Genomic DNA, 14,311 nt, shown 5'->3' on the forward strand with positions numbered 1-14,311 from the left:
TTTTTGTTGACAAGTGATTGTGGGAAACCCCTCTTGTTTTTTTTTTCTAATTGTCAGGACACAGTACCCCTCCCATACAGGTGTCTGAACAGTGGAATACTTGTATAGTAGTTGTCCACATACAGATGAAAGCCTTGTCTTAATAATTGATTTATAAAATGCTCCCATTCGTGCCCATATGGGATGGGAAATCAGGGGGATCCAACAGGCGGTCCTTTCCTTCGTACACCCTAAATGTATAAGTGTAGCCGGTACCACTTTCGCACAACTTATACAACTTGTACTGTTTGAACGTCAGTCGTCCAATAAAGTGGATCAGGGATTCATCAACTGCAACATTTTTCTTGGGGGTATAAATTTCTCTAAATTTCCCATTAAGGTATGAGACGAGGGCCCTCAGTTTGTAAAGTCTGTCTTGCTCAGCTGGATTGTCGCTGCGACAAAGGGAATTATCATTGACATGTAAAAATCTCAACAAAATTTGGAAACGTGACCTACGTAAAAGTTGGCATATGATGTATGGGATTTGTGGACCAGTAGGATGTCAGCTTAGCTTTTTTGGTGATTCCCATATTGCACGTTAGGGCAAGGATTTTTTTTTATTTCTGGCACATTAGCTGGCCTCCAAAATTTGGGTTTTGCATAAGATGAATTTGGATTTTCTGCCAAATGTTGCCGTGCATCTAAATTTGTCTGATGCACAATTTTTCTCTAAAACTTCCTCAGTAATAAAAAGTAAGTAAGTTTGCACATTAATGCCGGCTTGTGCTGAAAATGGTGGAATGTTTGGCGTATTATTTCAGGAGGACCATACCAGATTTATGTCAGACTGGGCAGATCGTGTTTGAGGCTGACTATAGACCTCGGCGCTGGTAGTGTCACGCACAGATTCACATCCATGTTCGCCATTGCTGTGACTTGCTCTTTGTGCCACGTGGCTTGTAGATGGCCTGGGCACATCACAGCTGGTACTCGCCAAACATTCCTCATCACTGGCGACTAAACTCTGCTGCAATCTCTGGATTTTTTGGTGGCATGTGGGTGTCACAATCAGTGCCACCAGAGCTTGCAGTCAATGTGTTGCTGCCTTTAATGGGTTCACACTTTGAACCGGACTCTTCTCTACAACTTTCCTCACTCGAGGAACAACAAAAGCATACGCCTCTTCTGCCATGAAATATCTATGCACCATTTTATTTTATACGAATTCAAATATCCATATGTGTGTTTTTTGAGAAGAACACCTATCTATATATTACACACACACACCAAACACTCTGCTATTCTAATTAATACTAATAAAACCTTTTTTTCCCTTTCTATGTAAAAAAAAAGTGTATAAACAAAAAACTTACAGATGGTAATACAATATACATAGGGCTATACACTAACAATACCAATAAAATAACTTTCACACACAAAAATGTTAGATTGATACTAAAACTAATAACTATGCGCTATGGCAAAATGCATTTGCGTTTGACTATTTTACACACGCTAAAACTAATTATTTATATATATAAAATGTGTGTGTGTGTGTGTGTGTAAAATCTGCGTGACTCTTTAAAGCAACTTTCCAGTAGAGGAGCAGCACAGGTAACTAGCGAAACTGCAGTTCTAGATCACAGCTTTTTCATAATGGAGCTGAGCTAAACGCAGCCAAGCATCAAGATCTGGGGAAAATAACTAACAGGAAATGATCCCCTCTAGTTACTTATTTACATATCATTTTCAGCTCCTGACTGATGGGTCAGTTTAACCCCTTCCCAACCTGCACCGTACATGTACAAAATGCTGACCAGGCTGGCACAGTAGCTGTGCTTACCCGCTTATTGGCAGGCGCCTGGCTGTTACTTAAGCCTGTATTACACCAGGCGATTGTCGGGAACACTCGTTAGAGATGATCTGCCTGTGTAATACTGCTGACAATTACCCGATGAACGAGCAAACGCATGCTTAAAAATCATTGATTGTTGGCGGCAGATCGTGCTGTGTAATCACAATATGCTGGCGGCAAATAATGATTCAGTATGGGTACGAGCGATGGAATTAGCGATCAGTTCTCCCCATACTCTGGAGGAGATTGCTGCATGTAATATCAGCAGTTTCCTCTGCTGATGAGCAGGCGATTGTTGGGAAGGAACGGTTCCTTCCTGACAATTGTCAGCCTCATCTGCTGGTGTAATACCAGTAATAAAACTTGCAGTTCTCATTTTGTACTGCCCCTGGTGCACCAATTTCAGCAAATTATCTGTGGTGTCAAAATGCGTACCCCACCCTTAAAGGGGTTGTCTCCCTTACATATAACGCCCCCAGTAGTGACCTCCTTACATATAACGCCCCCAGTAGGGACCTCCTTACATATAACGCCCCCAGTAGCGACCTCCTTACATATAACGCCCCCAGTAGTGACCTCCTTACATATAACGTCCCCAGTAGCGACCTCCTTACATATAATGTCCCCAGTAGCGACCTCCTTACATATAGCGCCCCCAGTAGTGACCTCCTTACATATAGCGCCCCCAGTAGTGACCTCCTTACATACAGTGGGGGAAATAATTATTTGACCCCTCACTGATTTTGTAAGTTTGTCCAATGACAAAGAAATGAAAAGTCTCAGAACAGTATCATTTCAATGGTAGGTTTATTGTAACAGTGGCAGATAGCACATCAAAAGGAAAATCGAAAAAATAACTTTAAATAAAAGATAGCAACTGATTTGCATTTCATTGAGTGAAATAAGTATTTGAACCCTCTAACAAAAAAAGACTTAATACTTGGTGGAAAAACCCTTGTTTGCAAGCACAGAGGTCAAACGTTTCTTGTAATTGATGACCAAGTTTGCGCACATTTTAGGAGGAATGTTGGTCCACTCCTCTTTGCAGATCATCTCTAAATCCCTAAGGTTTCGAGGCTGTCTCTGTGCAACTCTGAGCTTGAGCTCCCTCCATAGGTTTTCGATTGGATTAAGGTCCGAAGACTGACTAGGCCACTCCATGACCTTAATGTGCTTCTTCTTGAGCCACTCCTTTGTTGCCTTTGCTGTATGTTTTGGGTCATTGTCGTGCTGGAACACCCATCCACGACCCATTTTCAGTTTCCTGGCAGAGGGAAGGAGGTTGTCGCTCAGGATTTCACGATACATGGCTCCGTCCATTTTCCCGTTTATGCGAATAAGTTGTCCTGTGCCCTTAGCAGAAAAAACACCCCCAAAGCAAAATGTTTCCACCCCCATGCTTGACGGTGGGGACGGTGTTTTGGGGGTCATAGGCAGCATTTTTCTTCCTCCAAACACAGCGAGTTGAGTTAATGCCAAAGAGCTCTATTTTGGTCTCATCAGACCACAGCACCTTCTCCCAGTCACTCTCTGAATCATTCAGGTGTTCATTGGCAAACTTCAGACGGGCCTGCACATGTGCCTTCCTGAGCAGGGGGACCTTGCGAGCCCTGCAGGATTTTAATCCATTGCGGTGTAATGTGTTTCCAATGGTTTTCTTGGTGACTGTGGTCCCTGCTAATTTGAGGTCATTAACTAACTCCTCCCGTGTAGTTCTAGGATGCTTTTTCACCTTTCTCAGAACCATTGACACCCCACGAGGTGAGATCTTGCGTGGAGCCCCAGAGCGAGGTCGATTGATGGTCATTTTGTGCTCCTTCCATTTTCGAACAATCGCACCAACAGTTGTCACCTTCTCTCCCAGCTTCTTGCTAATGGTTTTGTAGCCCATTCCAGCCTTGTGCAGGTCTACAATTTTGTCTCTGACATCCTTGGACAGCTCTTTGGTCTTTCCCATGTTGGAGAGTTTGGAGTCTGCTTGATTGATTGATTCTGTGGACAGGTGTCTTTTATACAGGTGACTAGTTAAGACAGGTGTCCTTAATGAGGGTGACTAATTGAGTAGAAGTGTCTAACCACTCTGTGGGAGCCAGAACTCTTAATGGTTGGTAGGGGTTCAAATACTTATTTCACTCAATGAAATGCAAATCAGTTGCTATCTTTTATTTAAAGTTATTTTTTCGATTTTCCTTTTGATGTGCTATCTGCCACTGTTACAATAAACCTACCATTGAAATGATACTGTTCTGAGACTTTTCATTTCTTTGTCATTGGACAAACTTACAAAATCAGTGAGGGGTCAAATAATTATTTCCCCCACTGTATAGCGCCCCCAGTAGCGACCTCCTTACATATAACGCCCCCAGTAGCGACCTCCTTACATATAAAGTCCCCAGTAGCGACCTCCTTACATATAAAGTCCCCAGTAGGGACCTCCTTACATATAACGCCCCCAGTAGCGACCTCCTTACATATAACGTCCTCAGTAGCGACCTCCTTACATATAACGTCCCCAGTAGCGACCTCCTTACATATAGCGCCCCCAGTAGTGACCTCCTTACATATAGCGCCCCCAGTAGCGACCTCCTTACATATAACGCCCCCAGTAGCGACCTCCTTACATATAAAGTCCCCAGTAGCGACCTCCTTACATATAACGCCCCCAGTAGCGACCTCCTTACATATAACGTCCCCAGTAGCGGCTTCCAATAGTTGCCTCTGGATGTATAATGCCACAATCCCTCAACTGTAGTGTACACAAAAAATGGCATGACACAGATGGATGGCAATGTTATTGCAATCTCCTGCAGTGTGATGACATCTTCATGCCGCTTGTGACCCGGTGCAGGAGGTTACAATGTCCTCAAGACCATCCTGCATCGTACCACTGCCTCATATGCCTTAGACATAGCGGCCTTCAGCCTATGAGGCTGAATGGTGGGGCAGAGGAGCCAATAGGACCCCAGCATAACGGAAATGTGACGAATCCGTTATGCAGCCCAAAGACTTCTATTATGACGGAATGCCTCTAAAGGCATTCCGTCATGGAATTGCGTTATGGTCCGTGGTGACGGAATCCATAATGCAATTCAGTAAATACCACAACACGAACCAAAACGAATTTCTAAATATGAATCACTCATCCCTAATGATAATATTTAACCACCGTATGGTGCAGATATTTGGTCCTTGTATAGTGGTAATATTTGACAACTATATCTGTGTATACATATATTTTTTCGGGGAGAGGGCATGTGCCTTTTGCCCCTGATCTTTTAAGCCCTTAGCAATATGGCATACAGCCACTTGAACTGACTAAATGCGAGGTGTGTTACGATATTTAATTTGGGGCCCCACTAATTTTAGGCATTGAAAACTCATTGAAAAATATTTTAGCCCAAGGTAAGTATACTACAATTATAATATTATATTATTATTATCTCCCCAAAAGTGCCCATGGCCTCTAAATGTTACAGTTTGACACCTCAGAATTGTCATTTTTTTAGTGTGCTTTTTTTTTGTTATTTATTGCCCTTTTGACAGTATGTGTAAACCACGTGGAGTTTCATTTTAGTCGTTCATGCTTTCATATTTTGTTAAATAGAAAAAAAAATAACATGGGGCATTCTAAGTTTCTTAGGCCTCTTTCACACTTGCGTTGTTGGGATCCGGCATGCACTTCCGTTGCCGGAGGTGCCCGCCGGATCCGGAAAAACGCAAGTGTACTGAAAGCATTTGAAGACGGAACCGTCTTCCAAATGCTTTCAGTGTTACTATGGCACCCAGGACGCTATTAAAGTCCTGGTTGCCATAGTAGGAGCAGGGAGCAGGGGAGCGGTATACTTACAGTCCGTGCGGCTCCCGGGGCGCTCCAGAATGACGTCAGAGCGCCCCATGCGCATGGATGACGTGATCCATGCGATCACGTGATCCATGCGCTTGGGGCGCCCTGACGTCACTCTGGAGCGCCCGGGGAGCCGCACGGACGGTAAGTATGCTGCTCCCCCGCTCCCCGCTACACTTTACCATGGCTGTCAGGACTTTAGCGTCCCGGCAGCCATGGTAACCACTCTGAAAAAGCTAAATGTCGGCTCCGGCAATGCGCCGAAACGACGTTTAGCTTAAGGCCGGATCCGGATCAATGCCTTTCAATGGGCATTAATTCCGGATCCGGCCTTGCGGCAAGTGTTCCGGATTTTTGGCCGGAGCAAAAAGCGCAGCATGCTGCGGTATTTTCTCCGGCCAACAAACGTTCCGTTCCGGAACTGAAGACATCCTGATGCATCCTGAACGGATTTCTCTCCATTCAGAATGCATTAGGATAATCCTGATCAGGATTCTTCCGGCATAGAGCCCCGACGACGGAACTCTATGCCGGAAGACAATAACGTAAGTGTGAAAGAGCCCTTACATGAAAGTGTTAAAACAAAAGACAAAATAGTGTAAGACTACTTTCACACTTGCTTTTTTGCCTGATCCGGCAGGGCTCCGCAAAAACGCTTCCGTTCCTGATAATACAACCATCTGCATCCGTTATGAAAGTATCCGGTTGTATTATCTATAACATAGCAAGGACGGATCCGTCATGAACACCATTGAAAGTCAATGGGGGATGGATCCGTTTTTGAGAAAATGGATCCAGCACTATTGACTTCCATTATGTGTCATGCTGGATCCATTTTGCTCCGCATCCCATGACCGAAAGAAAAGTTGCGGTTTGCGCTCAGTTTTTGGAACACAATCAAACGGAACGAAATGCATTTTGGAGCATTCCGTTCAGTTCAGTTCAGTTTTGTCCCCATTGACAATGAATGGGGACATAACGGAAACGTTTTTCTCTGGTATTGAGATCCTCTGGCGGATCTCAATAACTGAAAAGTGAAACGCTGGTGTGAAAGTAGCCTAAGGCCTCTTGCACACAAACATATGTCCTCCGAGATATACGGTCCGTGAGTGGGCCATATGTCCCGTAGCGGCATTGATTGTGCGCACAGGAGTACACAGCATCATAGATTACAATGATGCTGTTCACATCGGGCCACCCTCTGGGCTACTGTCCCGCACTCATAAGATCATATGAGTGCAGGACAATAGCCCCCGGGTAGCCCGATGTGCACAGCATCATTGTAATCTATGATGCTGTGTACTCCTGTGTGCACAATCAATGCCGCTACGGGATATATGGCCCGCTCACGTACTGTATGTCTCGGAGTGCATACGTTCGTGTGCAAGAGGCCTAACACAGGGAGTGTTGATCCAATAAGCCACTGAATGGATTTTGGCCTCCATACGAATTCTGGACTCTGCTTCAAGGACAACTAAGCATCTACCTTTAGGAATAATCTTTGTTCAGAGGATGCTGACCCAGGCGGAACAAAAGATACCGGTATATGGCTTCAATGGGACAAACAGAAGTATAGTCAGAGGGATTGCCAAGGTTAGGACAGGGAGCATTAATGCAGTACCACAATATGGTAAACAGGCAGAAGGTTAAGACCGTTGGCACAGAGTCAATACAGTAAACAGGCAAAGGTCAGGCACACAAGTCCAGGATAGAAAAAAGCACGTCTTTGCAGGACTAGGCAGGATAGGAAGCTTTTGCACAAGCTTCTTCACAAAGCAGAAGGTGCCATATATATCCCAGAGAATGCTGTCACTGGTTGATGACAGATTAGTCCATGCAGGCACTGGCTCTTTAACTAATTGTCACGCGTATTGTGGCAGTTTTTCATTGGATGCTTCTGTGGTTAATCACATTCCAAAATACAAAAACGCCCCAAAATATGCCTCAAAAACGCCTGTAAAAAGCGCTTATCGAATACGCTCAGGTGTGATCCCAGCCTAAGAGCTGGGAAGAGCACATGTACGCCCTATTGGAGCATGTAACAGGAGGATGGAGGCAGGGAGAGGTGCAAGCGGCCTGAAGCAGTGAGAAGAATGAATACTTCAGTGATGATGGAGATGCTGGTGGGCATGGACTCACATTTCTGATATTGCTTAAAGTCCAAGTAACCCCTTTTCACATCATCTGTGTTTACAAGTTTACTTTCTTCTCAATCCCTGGGGTGCGCAGTGTAGAATACAACCTTGAAATGAGGTATAATTGACCAGAATAATAATGTGACACTTGCCCATGGACTAATTCACTAGTTTTCTTGGACACTTAGATATTGCTGACCTATCCTCAGGATGGGTCGTGATATATCAGTGCAGCTTCCAGCTTTGGTGAATGTGTAGTTTCTGGCACCGCCATACTGTAGCTCAGCTCCCATTATCAGATCAGTAGGCGTCCACCGATCAGCCATAGTTTGTGTAGTTGGAAGCAGACCGCTCTGTACACTAGTGGAGGAGAGCTGAGATGCAGTATGATTGCACTGCAAACTACACAGTCTACGGAGCCCTCTGCTTAAGGTTCCCAGCGCGGCGGCGGCCTGAAGCATCTGATCAGCCGAGGTGCTGGGTGTTGGACCCCCACCAACCTAACCTTGATGACCTATCCCGAGGTTAGCTCATCAGTATCTGTAGCTTGGACAACTCCTGTAATGCTCCCTTTTGAGAATGTTCATGTTTTCTCTCACCACTAACTTATCTAATGGCTTTGTGAATACGTTCTACAAAAACATGGGTTTGCACTGATTCGAGCTCTCAGAAACATCTAGGTGTGGCATTGCTTTGTATTGTCCTATGACTGTTTTCCTCTCAAGAGTTCCCTGTATAAATAAATGCAGTATTATTTGTTGGATCAACTTGCTTCCTGCTAGCCTGAAAAATTGCAAGTGATTTCCTATTCCAGACAGAGGAGAGGAAGCCAATGGAATGCAGGCTTTGATACTGACTGTTTTGGGGATAGATATTTAATATACCAAATTCAATTAGGTACTGGCAACACTATTTAGGAAGGGATTAGTCTAAGCATGGCTATCTTGTTTTTGGTGTTCTGCAAGTTTATCCTTGGTGATAGTATTTGTGTAGGAAGTAGAGCTGTTGGTTACTGTTCCTTTCTTATCTCTGTTTTCTTTTGTTTCCTTTGCTTTTCCTGAAAGGTTTAGGAATGTCTGGGAGGGGTTCAGATGCATCATTACTCTGTATATTAGGACCCTCCTTCTTTATAGGTCACATCTTGAGCCCTTTCTGTCCAGTTAAATACAGGTTCACCTCATTCTTCCTTTAGTCACTGGAAACATTCTCTCATTTTCCTCTCATAAAAAGTGTGTTCTGGATTTCTGTCTGTGGCAGATATTCTTATTTCTTTTGAATATTAGGATCTGTAGTTAGAATGAAATGAATTACAATCTCCGACTTTCGAACCTTCTTCATATGTGCTAGGTAAGTAACAAATATTTTCTGGACAGGATATCTGTTGATAAAAAATCTGAATATTTACACATACTTTTCAGTTTTCATTAACATTGAAAATGGTAAAAAAAAAAAAGTTAATGGGATTAAAAAACTGAAAAAGAAAAGCAATTGCAACATTGATTTGTGGGCATTGTTTTTATATTGTTCCTAGTGTACCAAAAATGTTATGTTATATTTATTGTACGGGTTGGTATAGTTACAGCAAAACCTAATTTATATATATTTTTATTGTTTACTACTGAAAAACTGAAAAAATGTGTTCTGTCGCCATCTTTTGGCAGCAATGACTTATTTTATTTTATTTCCATCTACAGAACTGTATGAGGCTTGTATTTTTTGCAGGGTCAACTGAAGTTTTTATTGATATCATTTTGGGATACATACAACTGATCACTATTTATTCAGTTATTTTTGGGGAAGAGGGGCAGGGGGGCTGATTTGGGCATTTAATTTGTTTTCCCCTTTATAATGTTCATCATGCAGGATAAACAGTTATATTTTAAAAAGGGAAAGAGGGTGATTTGAATATTTAATACTTTTCCTTTTTTATATTTATAGGTTATGTTTCGTGAAATATATCATATGATTTCTTCCTGTTAAGTCCTTCCATCTGCATGGCTTAGTAGAAAGATTCCAGAGGAAGGCCTGGGAGCCTTCACAAGTCCCCAGGCTGCCAATCTGAAGGATTAAAAGAAACCTGTCAAGTTTAACATGGAGTCTGAGCAGGCACCGTGTTATAGAACAGAAGAAACTGAGCAGACTGATACATAATTTTTTGGAAAAAAGATTCAGTGTAACATTTATATTCGTGCTCAATCTGAGCTTTGAAGGCAAGGGGGTGGTCCCATCAGTGATTGACAGCCTTCCCTGTATGACTGTGTATACAGAGATAGCTGTCAATCACTGATGGGACCGCCCCCTTGATGTCAAAGCCCAGTATGAGCAGAATAGAAATATATAAGGGTACTTTCACACTTGCGTTGTTGGATTGCGGCAGGCAGTTCCGTCGCCAGAACTGCCTGCCCGATCCGGCAATATGTATGCAAACGGATACCATTTGTAGACGGATCCGGACGCAGATCCGTCTCACAAATGCATTGCAATACCGGATCCGTCTCTCCGGTTGTCATCCGGAAAAAATGGATCCGGTATCACATTTTTAAAGTTCTGTGCATGCGCAGAAAATGGATCCGGTATCACATTTTTAAAGTTCTGTGCATGTGCAGACCGCAAAACCGGATCCGTTTTTCCGGAACTGCTGCAGTATTTTCTCCATCCAAAAACCATACAGTGACTGAACTGAAGACATCCTGATGCATACTGAACGTATTGCTCTCCATTCAGAATGCATTAGGATAAAACTGTTCAGTTTTTTCCGGTATTGAGCCCATAGGATGCAACTCCATACTGGAAAAGTGTGAAAGTTCCCTAAATTAGTTACATAAGTTATACTGAATCTTTTTTCCACACAACAATGTATCAATCTGCTCTTTTTCTCCTGTTCTATAACATGATACCTGCTCAGACTCCATGTTCAAATTGACAGGTTTCCTTTAATATTTCAGATTTGGGGTTGTATAGCCTACAATGGTGTGACTGAGCCCTAAAAGTATATTCACACAGCAGATTGTTGCAGAGCTTTCTGTAAATGTCCTATTCATCTAAATGCGACTTGCAGATATCCAATTCTAAAATTTCTTATACAAATCCGGTGTATTTAAAATTTATGTTGTGTATGGGAGAGAAAGACAGGGGCGTGGGGACACGTGCTTGTTAGCCCAGTGTACTGGGTACTATCTGACTGGCACTGTCTATGGAGACACTCCCTTACAGGCAGCATGGTGAATCGGTGGTTAGCACTGGCGCCTTGCACACTCGAGGCCCTTCTGTTTTCATGAGTTTCCTCCGGGTTCTCCGGTTTCCTCCCACACTACAAAGACCTACTGATAGGGACCTTAGATTAGGAGTCCCAACAAGCAAAAATAAAAAACTTTGATGTTGAATAGTTTTATTTATAAATAAAAATACAAAAAGTGTTAACAGTAATACTTGTATTACCAGCTCAGTCCACTACACAGAGTGTGAAGCTGTGTATTTCTGGTGCTGACTTCTGGAGCGTCAGTCTCACAGCTCATTGGTAGGTCAGATCCCCACCAATCTTATATTGACAGCCCTTTTAACCCCATCCCACATATGGGTGTAACTGTATGTCCAGATTGCATGATAGTTTATGCAGTCGGGCATATAGTTACGCCCAAGCTTTTACTGGAGGCTTTGACATTGTATAGTCTCCGTTCTCCCCTACAGTAGAGACACGGGAGCTGCTGGCAAGGGACCAATAAGAGTGGTCCCTTGTCAGCTATCACTCTATTTAGTTAGTCTGTATAGACTAACCAATTCGAGTGTAAATGCTGTTTGCAGGCTCTGATCTCCACAGATTGTGTCCGTGGAGATCAGATTCTGCAAAAATGTAATGCTCTAAGCCCCTGGGGGCTCTTTCATCTGCCAACTGTGCCCACCCTTCTGTCATCTGGGCCCCCTGCAGCCCGCTCAATGCTCCTTTGCCTGCACATTAGAGATTATTGATTTTTCAAGGCACCATATGTATCCTAAAGCGGTACCAATAAAAACTACAGCCAGTCTTGGAGAAAACAAGCCAGCAGACAGCTGTGTTTCCTGTAAAATAAAAATGTTATGGATGTTAGTGTATAGCGATGCAAAATTTAACTTATTTTAAATTTTCAAAAATTGATTTTTATGCTGCAAAAGTAGGAAACTTAAAAAATTCTATAAATTTGGTATCGCCATAGCCGCATTAACCCATAGAAGAAAGTTATATCATATATACCGCATGGAGAAACCCATAAAAAAACACTGACAGAATTGCAATATTTGTCTACCTATCACAAAGTCATATGTAACCCAACATGGTACTAATAAAAACTACAGCCCGTTCTGCAAAAACAAGCCCTCACGCAGTTACATTGTTAAAACAATATAAATGTTATGGATGTTTGTATATGGCGATGCAAAAGATAACTTATTTTTAATTAAAAAAAGTGATTTATGCTGAAAAAGTGGTAAAACTTAAAAAACCTATATAAATTTGGTATCACCATAACTGTATCATCCCGCCGAATAAAATTTGCATATAATATATTATGTACAATTAAAAAAAAAAAAAAAAAAAAAAAAAACTAAGGTTGTCCTGCAACATACAAGCCCTCACACAGCTCAATCAGTCATTTTCACAGGTGAGTATTTCTAAATTCTATAAAGTGCTTATTGGGTCAAAGAACACACTGCACCCCTCGATTATTTCCTTGTGTTTCCACAGTGGGGTTAGTTTCTGAAGGGGTTTCCTTTCTAGGGGTACCTGGGGTCTCCTCAAATGAAAACCATTCCAGCAAAATCTGCCTCCAAAAAAATATTGCACTCCTTTCCTTCTGATCCCTGCCATGTGCCCATGATGACATTTACGACCACATATGGTCTGTTTCTGTAAACTTCAGAATCAGGGTAATAAATATTGAGGTTTGTTTTGCTGTTAACTCTTGCTATGTTACAGGCAAAAATTGATTAAAATTTAAAAATGTCCAGAAATTATTTTATTTTTATTTTTTTAAATTCACCTCCATTTTGCTTTAATTTCTATGGAACACCTAAAGGGTTAACAAAGTTTCAAAAATTGGTTTTGAAAAATTTGAGTGTGTAGTTTCTAAAATTTAGTAATTTACAGGTGGTTTCTACAGTGAAAACCCCTTTAAAGTGAACTGAACTAGTCCTTTAAAAAATACTTTCTTGAAAATTTTTTAAATTGCTTCCAGGATTTTAAGCCTTTTAACATTCTAAAAAGTGAAATCATATTTTCAAAATGATGTCAATATGAAGTAGACATAGTATGAATGTTAATTACTATTTTGCAAGTAATCACTAAGTAGAGAAATTTAAATAAATTTAGATAATTGCAAATTTTCTGTAAATTTTGGAATTTTTTTATACATAAATGTAAAACATATGGACTTGCCACTAACATGAAGTATGAAGTATCACAAGAAAAAAAAATTGCTTGGATAAGTAAAAGCACTCCAAAGTTATTGCCACATATAGAGACATATATCACATTTGTAAATTGGGGCTTCAGCATTTGGCCTATACTGGCTTTTGCTGGAAGGGGTTAAACTATGTTACATTGAAAAGTTTCTTTTTTTTCTTTGAGCTTATATGTTGAGAATTCCAGAGTGCCAATAAAAGTTAGGTTCTGGATGTAATCTAATTTAGAGCTCTATGTTCAGGTTTTATTTAAGTTTTTAGATGCAATTTTTGAATCCAAAACCAGTTGTGGATAGTTTGTAAGGCTGAAAGAAAGACATCCATACATCCAGTTCAGCCGGTTTTCCCGCAAGTTGATCCAGAGGAAGGCAAAAAACCCTGCGAGGTAGAAGCCCGACTCCAATCAGGCAATCAGAATAACTCCCTGGATCAACGACCCCTCTCTAGTAGCTATAGCCTGTAATATTATTACACTCCAGAAATACATCCAGGCCCCTCTTGAACTCTTTTAGTGAACTCACCATCACCACCTCCTCAGGCAGAGAGTTCCATAGTCTCACTGCTCTTACCGTAAAGAATCAATAAGAGAAAACGTATAACAGGCGGATTCTAGTTTATTCTTCTGTGAAACTACACTTTGTTTTAGCTTCAAAACTGCATCAGGAAGCCTGAACAAAACCTGGTCAATACCTGCACATGTACGAGTCGGCAATTTGTGTTGAATTGGTTAAAAAATATCTTTCCCTAAACAACTATTTCTCAGCCATTCTCCCCTGGTGTTTATATTTTCGTCTCTACAGATGCCACTACTTTTGGTACCCAGAGAGGGTAGGTTTGTGCTGCAGGGGTTGTAAGAAAGAGACCAAGGATAGCTGGAAGGAGTCAGAGTCTGATGTAGGCAGAAAAGAAGGAAAGTTAATGACTACAAATATTAAATCCAATAACTTATGGCTGATGTCTAACAACTTTTCCCGCAAAAAACAAGCCCTTGTATGTACGTTGACTAAAAAAATAAAACCCTTGTAGCTCTTGTAAAGTGATGATGAAAACAATTAAGGCCCA

At 41.7% G+C, this 14,311-nt stretch overlaps 1 protein-coding gene across 3 annotated transcripts in view; it reads left to right on the top strand.

Moving 5' to 3' along the window:
- Positions 1-14,311, top strand: part of SHROOM4 (shroom family member 4) — a 166,999-nt gene that overhangs the window by 48,800 nt on the left and 103,888 nt on the right. Inside the window, exon 1 of one of the 3 annotated variants that reach the window (XM_040405593.1) lies at positions 8,984-9,163. The exons of the other annotated variants lie outside the window; for them this stretch is intronic. The gene's annotated coding sequence lies outside the window, so the exon portion shown is untranslated. Of the gene's footprint in view, positions 1-8,983; positions 9,164-14,311 lie in introns of those variants that run through there. 3 annotated transcript variants of the gene reach the window in all.

Source organism: Bufo bufo, chromosome 8 (assembly GCF_905171765.1).
Source record: "Bufo bufo chromosome 8, aBufBuf1.1, whole genome shotgun sequence".
Taxonomy (NCBI): domain Eukaryota; kingdom Metazoa; phylum Chordata; class Amphibia; order Anura; family Bufonidae; genus Bufo; species Bufo bufo.